Source organism: Littorina saxatilis, linkage group LG3 (genome assembly GCF_037325665.1).
Source record: "Littorina saxatilis isolate snail1 linkage group LG3, US_GU_Lsax_2.0, whole genome shotgun sequence".
Taxonomy (NCBI): domain Eukaryota; kingdom Metazoa; phylum Mollusca; class Gastropoda; order Littorinimorpha; family Littorinidae; genus Littorina; species Littorina saxatilis.
This window is the reverse complement of record NC_090247.1, coordinates 59,947,942-59,957,842: the sequence shown is the minus strand read 5'-3', so window position 1 is coordinate 59,957,842 and position 9,901 is coordinate 59,947,942. Positions and strand designations below refer to the sequence as shown.

Sequence of the window (9,901 nt, the reverse complement as noted above, 5' to 3'; positions counted from 1 at the left end):
GCACAGACACACACACACACACACACACACACACACACACACACACACACACACACACACACACACACACACACACACACACACACACACACACACCACGACCCTCGTCTCGATTCCCCCTCTATGTTAAAACATTTAGTCAAAACTTGACTAAATGTAAAAAAGGTTATGTGTCAAGCGCGCGATGTTCCGGATCCCGGACACGCTTGGTGGGATAAAGATGGATATTTTTTCGTTCCCAAAGGTCAATTTATGTGTAGACCTGCTATAGCGCTTAATCCCCCTACGCAAGCACATGACCAAGGACGCACGGAAAGATCATATAAACCATGTCTGAGTTTGGTGAGTTATAGAAACACGAAAGCACATAGCATTCATCCCCCGAAAACGGAGTATGGCTGCCATTATTATTTTTTTTTTGGGGGGGGGGGGGGGGGTGGGGGTGGTCATACACGTCAAACCCTACTCATGCAGAACACGAGTGTACGTGGAAGGTGCAGCCCATGGACGCAGAAGAAGAAGAAATGAAACATTAGGCTGTTTATGTTTTGGCAGGTGAAGGTCTGTAGCACTGAACGTGTTTGTTTACACGAAAATAAATGTTTATTAACGGATATTCCTGGCCTTTCAGCTTCTGCCCCTCGTGTGTAGGCTTTGTTGCTGAGCTAAAACATTCGTTGCCATCAATCAAAGTCTGGTTGGAGGCTCCAGTTATAATTCAATGGGTCAATTTTAATCATCCTTTTAACAAATATATACTGTCTTTGCGACAGAGATCTTACACATTATCGATCGAACTCTCGTGGGCGTTTGCTGCACAAGATTTGGGCAGGGATTGAATGCTGTATCACATGCTGAAGACATCTGTCGCCATTTTTTTTCCGGAGGTGGGGTATTGTGTGTGTGTTTCCGGAGATTGACATCTTTTCCAGCTTTAGTACACTTCCTACGCCTTCCGGTGGTTAAGCTTCTTCCGTTCTCTCGACTCTTCTCAAGTTTGTGTTCCATTTTTTTATCGACAGTTTCTTGATCCCTCGGTTGTCTAACATACTAATCCTAGATGTGCTTTATACCTTACTTGCTTTCTTGTTATTGTCACTCAATCTGTCACGGAACTTGATAACGCTTTCATGCGATTTCAACAAGACAGAATTGATTTCGTTCTGTTCACGTACTCCTTTCAGTTCACTTACCTACACTTACCGAATTTTAATTACATAAGACATAAGACATAAGGCATAATATCATTTATTGTCCATACAATTAATACAATGGATGTAAAAGTGTGGTTCAACTGCTCTTAAAACAACCAACCAACATATGACAACAACCTTAAAACAAACAAAAATAAGAACAATAAAACATACGAAGTAAGAACACCCACATCCATACTGCACACACACACACACACACACACACACACACACACACACACACACACACACACACACACACACACACACTCGCACGCACACTCTCGCGCACATGAGTTGCTGGTAAGAGATAGTAACCAATGCAGTGCACTTCTATCACAATCCTAAAACGTATAGATAATACAAACGTTTGGCCATAAATATAAACAGTACAAACTCTATTTCGAAGAATATGGGGGTAACAACAAGTAACCTGTGCACATTTTGCAATTTACAAAGAGACACCATTGTTCATTATTTATGGAAGTGTGAATTTGTCAAGTTCAGACCTTTTGGAACAACCTTAAACAGTATAATTGTGAAAGAAAAAGGTTTGAACTGCAGCAGGCTCGAATTGAGTTAAACCCCACACTTGTATTATTTGGACAAGACGGCATAACAAACACTGATGAAGGTTTTGATTGTATTTTATTGTAGGCCACACTTTTTGTATACAAATGTAGGATAGATAAAATAAAGCCAATGTGCCTGCCGGCATAGCAACCCGCTTTACCCCCCTCTCTCTCTCATCCCCAACCTCCACTCTCTCCTTGGATCGTGGGCCTTTGCAAAAGTAGGCCTATTGAATCGAAATCTAGAACTTGCTGCTCGACGACACTGCATGTTGTGGCCACACGTGTTTTGCGTGGATCTTGAGATTCTTATGTTGGTTCGCTGCACCGAGATTTATAATGGAGAGATTCGAAGGGAGGTATGGAAATAGTAAAAACCTAAAATTTAGATCAGCGCATATTTTGACCATTAATTGTTTATTTTTAGTAGAAACGGCACCCTTTTTATAACCTCTGGTAGAGAAGTTGTGACCTCGTTTTTTGACATTACGCAAACTTACGTTTTACTAAAAATAGCCGCTCCCCTTCAAGGCCGCTCTCGGTGTCACGCTCTTTCCAAATCGGTCTATTTTTTGTGAGTGAACTCTGTCACGTGAAGAATTCTGAGTCTCTGCATCTAACGAACTTAGAATTCAGTTGGTGTGTCGAGCTGGTAGGCGAAGGGTCGTCCCTTGAAGTTGAATTGTCTGAAGAAGAACCCACTGAAGATGAAGAAGAAGAATCTCCAGAAGTTAAGAAGACTCAGAAGTTATCTCTGAAAACCCGAAGTCTCACAGGCCAGGAATAGGTAAACTTTTACTTTTTATGTTTAGTTTAGCCTTGCAGCCTAGAAATAAAATCCAGTTTTATTAGGCTAGTCTCGAATTGACAGAAAATAGGCTAGAATTTAGTGGTGGAACAGTGTCAAATTGTGGTCAGCATCTTTAGGAATGATGAAAACAAAGGTGTTGAATTTTCTATTGTTTTTGTGCCTTGTAGCGCATAAGTTATGATTTGACTTGTTTTTCAACTAAGTTTGGCACAAGAATGCTTGGCTTCTCTCAAAGTATAAACCTTGGAATTGGCATAAGAAAAGTTCTGAACTCTCAATTGACCTTTTGAACTTAAAACCCTTTTGAGTCAAGTTTCTTTATAGAAACATTTTTGTTGTTGTTTTCTTTGTGATAAATTGTTATTCCTTTTTTGTGCTTGTTTTTCTGCCTTTTTATGAACCAGACCTGTTTACACTACACATTGAGCGTAGTAAACTACGAATTTGAATAATATACTACGCAACTACGCAAGTCTGTCGTTTTCTACGCAAACAGTATTAAAAATTTTTTTGTTTTTATTTTTTTTTTTTTTTTCCGTCTTTACACCTGTTCCTTGTCCCGTTGTGCTCTCACACCGCCCCGTCCCTGCACGCAAACGGTATTGTTTCGGCTACGCATATCACAATCCGTAATTTTCTTCATCTCCCTTGACCGATCCATTTTCCAATCCATGTTTTCGGCCAGCAGTCGTTTGCTGCGTGCAGCGCGTAAAGCGCCCACGGGCGTTGCGTTGTAGCTTGTTAATGCCGAATAGGCTTCTCCAAGCAAATGCCGGGCACAACTGAAAGCGTTACTGCCAAACCATGCGGGCGTTTCGACACAATGGCTGAACGCAGAGCACACGAAAGTGAAGATGAGAACTGTGAAGAAAATGACTCCGAAAGGCCACCGACCAAAATGAAAAACACGAGCAATGTGCCGAACCAAGTCTTTCTGCCAAAATATCATCAGGACTACCCATGCCTTGTCTTCGCGGAAAGGAAAACATCATGCTCATTGCACTGTCTGCAATTCCCATTTTTCCGTCAGTCAATCAATACATGTGGTAAAAAGTAGCAATCATTGTTCTTGTTGTTGTGATAGGTCGACGAGAAATTCTACACATTCAATTACAAAACTACACATTTGCCTCATTTTGCTCCCAGAAAATACACATGCAATGTTTTTGGGGTAAACAGGTCTGATGAACTAATTTAATTGCCAGTTTTAAAGTTTTATAAAAAGGATAAAGACAATCTTGCTGACCGCAATGAGAACCCTTTTTTTTTGGGTATCCTTTTGTGATTTGATATGAAATGTGACTGAACAGCCTGAATTTATTGCGCTTTTATTGCGCTTTTTGAAATGAATTCTTGAAATATCATCCTGTCGGCAAATGCGATCATTGGGGTAAAATATAATTTGATTTATTTATTGTTCTTGATATTGATATTGGAACGGATGACTGCTATGTCATTGTAATTTCAGACCATGATTTATTTTTGAATTAAATTGAACACACAGTGAAAATTATACAGTTTGGTAGCATTTTGTTGTGTTTGCTTTGTGGAGTGATCAACTGAACATGTCGACGGTTTGGTGGATTACTTCACCCTTTATTGTAGAACAATTACATGATTTTCACTTGAAACTGGACATTGAATATTTTTTCACCCAAATTGGTTGATTTATCTGAACTTGAAACGCAATTTTGTTTTCTGAAATTTACCCTTTGATTGCTGCTGCTGCCAGTGTTGATTGTTTTTTGTGTAAATGATTTTGTATGAATGATGTTTTTTGCCATGATAATAAATTTGGTCGAAACAGTTTTCGACAGGTTCAACAACCTAATAAACCTCGTTTGCGGAACCAAACCTGTTGGACAAGCCTTCATTTGTGTGACATCGGGCTGAATGGGTGTGAATCCACTGCAACACTGCATTCCCCACACCCTAATAAATGCTTCAGCACCCCAAGCATCTACAACAAACATTGAACATTTTTCTAAAGGAACTGGCCTACACATACAAGATTGATAAACATATCCACTGTACATAATTGAATTATGGACAATCTAGGCTGAAGTGGGCTTAATACTATACCCTTGTGGAACAGCATTTATTATAATTGCTTGTATGTTGTATTGAATATGTTTTTATCCGTCATATCCACTCTAGTATTATGTCACTTCTATGCTTTGCATGACATAATGTAAAATTGCCTGAATCAAACATTTTTAAAGAAAAAAAAGAATGTTTTTTTCGAATTGACCCACGTTGCCCAGAAGAATTCATATCATCGAGTTAAAGGCACAGTAAGCCTCCCGTAAACCATCACAGAGCTCCCCGAGCGTCTAAATACAGTACAAGCATACTTCCATTTGAACGCTCACCGAACGGGAACATCCTGGCTGCTTTCTGTCGAGCGTGAGACATTTTCAAAGAATTTATTTTCGTAGACTTGTTCCGTTAACAACAACGGCGCCTCGTTTTTGCGCTAGACCTAACTTTTAAAATATAAATAATAAATTGACAGCTTGTTACACAAACATTCTTTAATCATAAAAGAATTCGTTTTTCATCAAGACAAGATCAGAACAATTCGAAGTTGTGAAAGTTTAAAAAAAGAAAAGCCCGGAAGCAGGGTCACGCAAGGGTCGTAGCAGACGACGGCCGGTTTATCAGTGCAAATCGCCGTTCCTCTCAACAGTCAAAAGCCATCGCTAGAGTTCTTGTGAACCACAGCCGTTGTTTCCTGCATAAAAAAAACGTGCTATTGTAGATAAGCTCACGTCGAGTCGCATTCAAATGACTAACTATGACGACTGCATTGTGAAAAGGGAAAACTGGATCACACGGGTTCACGATGGCTCAGGGGTAAGATAAACCACGCAAAAATAAATTCTTTGAAAATTGTTCGCTCTTTACGGAGGGCACCTAGGATGTTCTCAATGAGCGCTTCTGCTGGAAACACGCTTCTCCGGGTTGACCGCTAGGTGGCGCACGAGAATCAGGCCTGTGCTCCAGCGGCGGGCCCGCAATTTCGCTTCGCTGCGGAAGGGTAACACAGTCGTGTCACTGACCGGGATACAGCGGCAGAGATAATATTTTGCGGAAGAATGCCGAACAAGTGTTGTGTAGTGAACTGCAACAAAGCTAAGGGATTTAAGTTTTCCAAAGATGTTGAAAGGAGAAAGCGATGGATGGTTAGCAGGCCACAGTCATATTGTCTGTGTGCTTTGCGCTTTGCAACTTCAGGAACAACGTCGTGTCTAAACATGCATAATGTTTGTTCTTGTTCTTTTAGTCAAATCCAAAGCTATTTTGTTTTATGCAGGCATGCTCACACTGAGGTAGACGTGTCCTAACTTGATATGAATGCGTACTTTTCTTTCTACAAGTACTGCATAATACTACAGTCATTTGTGTTTTCTTGAGAAAATCATAAACTTTTTTTTCACATCTGTTTCTAAAGGCATCTGGGATAGTGGTATTCACCTGAACATCATAGGGCACAAATAAGCCCTGTTGCACTTTTTTGTTCACTGGTTATATGAATGCAGCTGTGGCGGATCAATGTATTAGTGATACTAATGGGTAAATTCCAAAATTCATTATCCGATTTGAGTAAAGACCAGTGATGGCGCTAGTATTTTTTCAAACCGGTACGCAAACTTTAATGATGCAAACAGTCCAGAAAAAAACGGTAGGCTGGTCGTTGGAACCAGTAAGAGTCCAACTCAGAGTACTGATTTTATTTTTTAACCAGCGAAAAAAAACCCGGTAGTTCTAAAAATCAACCTCGTCGGTCATACCGGTGTCACGATTTCATCTTTCGCCTGTGTACATATTTCCCCCTCAAGACTGAAATGTTGTTTCCTGGTAAAATTAAGAAGTGAAATTATTTAAGGAAGAAAAGCATGTCAGTTTCTTGCATGTGAAGAAAATTGGTGGTAACATTTAATAGATTTCAACCCCAAAATCGAATTCTTCGAAAACGTGTACTGAGTGGTTACGTCCCTTGAGTAAGAAGGAAACATTTTAGGATGAATCAAATTTCTAAGTTAAATAAAACAAATTGGTTGGACAAATTTGGCCCCATGAATGTAAGGTACACAAGGTCGCTCATCAGTACTATCGAAGGGTGTTTTTTTTTGTTCAGTGTAGAGTTTTTTCTAGATCAACGAGGCCGAGAAGCGAAATATCAACACGGCGAAAGATGAAAACGTCACACCGGCAGCCAATTTTGTTCCGGTATTTTCTCGTTTCAACCGGTAAAATACCGGTAATTAGCGGTTAACGCCAATACTGAAAGACATGAGCAGAGGTTATTTAGTATATGTGTGAGTGTGCTATAATATATGTGTGACTGTTCACAGTCAGTTCAGTGTACACTGAACTGTGAACAGTCACACATATAGCTGTGCTCATCTATGCAGGTGTGAGCCATTGTGACTGACCAAATATCTGCTGCTAGCTGGAACTGTTTAGTTTGTGGTCACCACCACAGAGCCATAGTACCTGGAATGTCTGTGTTTAGTCAGTATGTGATATGGCAGGCTTGAATCTGTTTGCCAAGATATATTTCATATACTGTACTGAGTGTTGTATAATGGTGCACATCACTGTTGTTCACTTTTTGTGCTGGTCTGTGTGCTTTGTTTAACTGTTGGTTATTACTGTACTAGTGATTAATCAACTGAAACTTTACATTAACATTTGTCTGTGTGTACAGTTTATTTTATGCATTGATTTTGTGAGCAGTGAATACTGAGTCTTGTGCGTGTGCTTATTTAGTTTTTTATATGCATCAGTGAGTGAGAGCTAAGCCTACTCTATGAATCAGTACATCTTCAGTGCTCATTCTTGCAAGATTACAAGGAGATATTAGCTATACAGTAGTTCATTCAATGCTCAAATTAAGATCAAAGTGATTCTTCACAGATTAATATATTCTGCCAAATAGCACTACACAGTCTTAGCAATCTGATTCTGAATTCATAAACTCACATTTTTTTTAAACAATTGCAAAATGATTGACAGTGTGTTATGCATCCTCCTGATATTTCATATACAGCTAATGGATAAAGTTGAATTGACCGATCAAGTTCAGATAATAATTTTATTTTTTGCTGCAAACTGCAAAAAATATTATATTATCAGAAGTCTGCCCAAACACAAAATGCCATCCATGCATTGCACAATTCTTCGTTCATTTATCACTCTCATCACACACAGACATTCACCAATTCGTTCAGGCATATATATGACACTTTATTCATCACACAGTGACACAAGTAAACCATGAACAACTGAAACTAACCTGACCTGCAACAACTCTTAAATTTAAAGAATAGGGGTTAAAAATCAAGAGTCTGCGAAACCCGGCAAATGCAGTTGGCAGCCCAGAGATCCCTAAGTACCTCTCCCAAAGATGGTACTTTTCGGCTATATTTACAGTTTCAAGCTGTTTGGACAACTTCTTTGAATGTGTGATTGTATAGTGTTTTTTTTTGGGAAACTGAAAGGTAGCCTCATCAGGGGACAACTATTTAAATCCATATCCTTATCATTTTGTTTCTCGATTGAGAATAATCATTTATAGATGACTATTATTCATTTCCCTTGTTGGGGTGTACTTGCATGTACTGGTGGTTGATTATCCAAATATCCTCTCAGTGATTGAGGCTTATGTGAGGCTCAGTGATTGTAAATTTCTCTGTTCCTTTAAAGGGTTTATCCGGTATTTTTATGTGTACTAATGGTACAGGTAGATGTGGGGAGTGATGTAGTTGTTTGTTCAGCCCATCCCATAGAACTCCAACCTGAAATCACACAATGGGTATGAAATTAATGTGTGCATATTTAAATGTTCATATGTAAACTCTACAAGCAGTAGAGCTAATAAATATAAACTAAATATAGCTGAATATTCAAAATATTGTCTTCTGTTATTTATGTTCTGGGACAGTCCAATTTCTCAATGCATCACTGGGCCATGACAATGACTCAATGACTATAACTAAGTAATTAAGTTGCTAAGTCTGATTTTCACAATTTTAATTCTAATTATGATTTTTTTGTGTAGCAACGTGTCTGTATCTGCATTACATTTTAATTTAAACTAAGTCTTATCACACAGTGGAGGGAACATGACAGCTGATCGGTGGGAAGTGGAGTGGGAGAATATTTCACGAACGTCTCAAAACATGCCTACTCAGTCAGCACAAGAGTCAAGAGTGCCACTATCATAGTAATCTGGGCTAAATTTTAAACAAGAACCTTTAATTTTTTCCGCAGTAATTTTCTCCAAACTAAGCCCAAAATAAAGGCTACAAAACCGTGCCGACGTCAGTCTCAGTCAGTTTCGGCGATCACAAACTGACACACACTTGACAGAAATCACTGAACTTCAGTCTGAAGCAACTTTGAACTCACCTTTCAACCAAATCTGCTTTCCGACCCGAAGTTCGTGCATCCCGCTGTCGCAGTTCAGCTTTCAACTCGGACAAAGTCCAGGTACCATACGGCCTCGACATGTTTTGATGCGAAAAAAGTAAGAAGTGTCGAACTGAGCGTGGAGTGAACGAGTCCAAAGCGAAAGCGTAGATAGCGGACAGGCGGAAGTAAAAGCGAGTCCTGGTATTCGCGCGCCCCCAGCGGCGAAGTACCGAAGAGTTATCCTTCTTTGCCTAGCAGAAGCGCTCATTGGTGAGTGTTTAAATGAAATGGTGTTTGTACTGTGTGTAAAAGCCTGACCGTATCTGTGATGGTTTACGGGAGGCTTACTCTGCCTTTAAGTCATGCAATTGACGCTATCCCTTCGCAAACATCATTGTGTAGGTGTGTTCCGACCTTCTACTTGAAACAAAGATCCTCAATGTTAACCGAGACTAGTTCAGGTTGTATCAATGCGCCTCGCCAGCAGGTGTTCAATGAGCAATGTTTCGGTGTTCAACAGAGATTAACACCGATAATCTGACCAATCACAGGATCTGTTACATTCTAAACCTAAAAAAATGTTTTATTACTGTTTATATATTCATGAAATGTACACACATTTATGCCCGGTAGCTCAGTTGGTAGAGCACTGGACTTGTGATCGGAAGGTCGCAGGTTCGAATTCGGGCCGGGACGGACATCGGTCAACTTTATGTGCAAACCCAGAGACGGAAGCCATGTCCCATCCCCGTGTGACCACAATGGCACGTAAAAGACCTTGGTCATTCTGCCATAAGTGCAGGTGGCTGAATACACCTAAACACGCAGACACCTGGGTAGCGCGACACCGTTGCTGCTAGCTTTCCACTGGGAGGTAGCGACCCACATTTCCCATCGCTGGGACA

At 40.0% G+C, this 9,901-nt stretch overlaps 1 long non-coding RNA gene across 1 annotated transcript; it reads right to left on the bottom strand.

Moving 5' to 3' along the window:
• Nucleotides 1-7,808: 7,808 nt before the first annotated feature.
• LOC138962819 (uncharacterized) lies at nt 7,809-9,263 on the bottom strand. Its single transcript, XR_011454610.1, has 2 exons — nt 8,994-9,263; nt 7,809-8,380 (listed from the first exon to the last, which is right to left on the bottom strand). It is a non-coding gene; the product is annotated as an uncharacterized lncRNA (long non-coding RNA).
• Between the last annotated feature and the right edge of the window lie 638 nt (nt 9,264-9,901).